The sequence below is a fragment of the Podarcis bocagei genome (genome assembly GCF_964188305.1).
Source record: "Podarcis bocagei genome assembly, chromosome: 1".
Lineage (NCBI taxonomy): Eukaryota > Metazoa > Chordata > Lepidosauria > Squamata > Lacertidae > Podarcis > Podarcis bocagei.
The window spans coordinates 42,208,671-42,211,891 of record NC_138125.1 but is presented as its reverse complement, the minus strand read 5'-3'; positions in this window follow the sequence as shown (position 1 = coordinate 42,211,891).

Sequence of the window (3,221 nt, the reverse complement as noted above, 5' to 3'; positions counted from 1 at the left end):
CCTTGGTTTTCCTGTGAGCTGGAGGTGATATGGCAGTATAGCCTATGATACAAGTGGTTGTTTCTTAAGTGCTTGGCCAGCTAAACACGTCATGTGCTCCTACGCCCGCATTTGGGGTTGCCAATGGGCAGCAGCTGAAAGACAGCACCTGCTTTGCATGAAAGACCCAGGTTCAGTCTTCGGCATCTCCAGATGGGGCTTGGAATCTTGTTTGCCTGAAGCCCGGTAGAGTCGCTGCCAGCCAATGTAGACAGTAGTGAGCTAAATGGACCAGTGGTTTGACGCTGTATAAGGCAGTTTGGTACTGCTGCTCATCCTTGCTGTTGCTGCCTGTTTACCTGCCCTATGCAAGAAAGTGAGAGGAGCAAGGAGAAGTGGGAGCAATAACCTCCAGATACCCTGTTCTCTCTTGCTGGAAAGTGATGTACGTCCAGTGGAAAAGATAAAGCAAATGGGCAGTGGCAACAACAAGGAGGAAATGGTGTGCCGCAACATCTTGCCCAGGCCCCTCCAGGCCCAAACCAGCGCTGGAGGGGTGGGAGATGGGGGGCGAGAGTAATTACATTTTAATGTGAGTGAATACAGTTATGCACACTTGGGCTTTGTTTTAGTAGAAATTGGAGTTTTTAAATAGGTGGGTTTGGAGAAGAGTTGTGAAGGAAGAGACGGAGGTGGCACCATGATGTCCAGGGAGGAGTTTCAGGCACTGAGGCAGCAAAAGAGAATGAGTGGACTAAGTTAAGACAGCAGGAGACCTTCACATTGCTAGGACTGTACAATGGAGGCATAGAATTACTGGATTGTGTTGAACTAAGTCGTATGTGGGGTGTGGGTGGCGCTGTGGTTTAAACCACTGAGCCTAGAGCTTGCCGATCAGAAGGTCGGTGGTTCGAATCCCCACAATGGGGTGAGCTCCCGTTGCTCAGTCCCTGCTCCTGCCAACCTAGCAGTTCGAAAGCACGTCAAAGTGCAAGTAGATAAATGGGTACTGCTCTGGCGGGAAAGTAAACGGCGTTTCCGTGCGCTGCTCTGGTTTGCCAGAAGTGGTTTGGCATGCTGGCCACATGAACCAGAAAAACTGTCTGTGGACAAATGTTGGCTCCCTCGGCCAGTAAAGCGAGATGAGCACCACAACCCCAGAGTCGTTCGCGACTGGACTTAACTGTCAGGGGTCCTTTACCCTTTTTAAAAAGTCATATGTGGATGAAACCCTTTAAAAGCTGTTGACTTGACTAACAATTCGATTTATTTCAGTGACTGTATTCTAAGAACTTAGTTGGGTGCAACCTGTAATAATTAGTAATGGGCTTCCATACCTAATTGTGGCAGAGTTAAAAGTGGGTATGAAGAGAAAACTGCATGTTGACTTTAATTTACTGTATTTTCTCAGTCACGTCTCCTAAGCTCAGTTTCCTCACTCAGGTCTCCTAAGCGAATTCTAAGTGCCCTTGTGTATAATGTCACTGGAAGCACAGTGGATTTTAAAAAGAGATGACAAGGTCTGCAATAGCATCTGCTTAACATTTATTAATCCATGTGCACTGGGGTAGGAACCTGTGACGAAGACAGAAGGGCAGTACGACAAGAACTTGGAGGTACCAAGTTATTTTCCTTCTTCATACTTTCAGCTTAATCCAACAAATTAATTGTATGGGGGAATGTTGTGCCACCGACACTCTAATTTTCCATGTTTCTGCAGAAAGCAATTATTCTCATTTTCGGTGGAAAAATGATTTTAGTCACCCCATCCTTTCAAGATTGGAACCTTTCACCCTATTCCTTCCCTTGTGCCCTGAAACCTTAAAAAAAAACCAAAAAAACCCCACCACCCTAGATAGCGTTAGCTGTACGTGATCTTCAAAGTTCTGTCGGCTGTAATTGCAAAGGTTTCTGCCATGGCATTTACTATCATTTAAGATTTGCAATGCTCCCATGTGTTCAACACATGGCTACCAGATAGTTCTAATGTGGGGAACCACATAGTCACTGGGGGGGGGGGGAGTTTTTGTCATAAATAAAGCAAGCACAAACCGTTACTACAGGCGCTCTTCTCATGGTGAATTAGGAAGAAGGCACAGGAGGAATTCAGGCTGATCCTTCAACTTGTGTCAGAATGCTCCAGCACAAAAGAATAAGTATGCCATGTATGTTGCTGGAGAACTGAGTGCTTAATGTTACCCCATAAGAATACAGCCGAACAGAAACTATGAGAAAATATTAAAAGTGCTGCGTTTTCAGCTGGAGAAATGGAAATAGTGCTTACCTAGCACATGGGCGCCATCTCTCTGCCTAGACTTCCTTTATTCCATGTCAGCTTCTCAAGCACAACTATTGGGAGGAAAGCTTAAACAATTGTCATGGGCTATCCCCAGTGTGTGCATGTGTGTGTCAAGATACCCATTACTGATGAGGTTTGAACTCTCTTGGTCACATAACCTTGACATTTTTAAATAATAATAATAATAATAATAATAATAATAATAATAATAATAAATCATTTGTAAACCCTGCTCTCATCTGACTGGGTTGCCCCAGCCACTCTGGGCAGCTTCCAGCATATATAAAAACATAGTAAAACATTAAACCTTTAAAAGCTTCCCTATACATCATTATTCCTGGATTTTTATGTTGCGATGATGGCAGAGAAATTAAATCATATTGTGGATAGGCAGGTAGGTATATTTGATTCAGGCCTAACATTAGTTAACCATTTGAGATTTGTAATCTCAAGGCAATGTTACTGTATGGGGTTTCCCTTGAAATTCAGCATGCGCAGAAAGGAAATACAGTGGTACCTCGGGTTACATACGCTTCAGGTTCCATACGCTTCAGGTTACAGACTCTGCTAACCCAGAAATATTACCTCGGGTTAAGAACTTTGCTTCAGGATGAGAACAGAAATCGTGTTCTGTCAGCGAGGTGGCAGCAGGAGGCCCCGTTAGCTAAAGTGGTGCTTCAAGTTAAGAACAGTTTCAGGTTAAGAACGGACTCTCAGGAACAAATTAAGTACTTAACCCGAGGTACCACTGTAGTCTGAACCTCTAGTGTGGGATAAACCATCAGGATCACAGACTATTGCTCCGTTATTAGCTGTGGCATCTCCTGGTTAAAAATGCACACTGTATAATGCACAGCTGTATAAAGAAAATAAATATTTCACCTTATCATTTGCGGTACCTAAGTTTCACCAGCAAGCAAGTGAAAATGTTTTACTGTGTAGA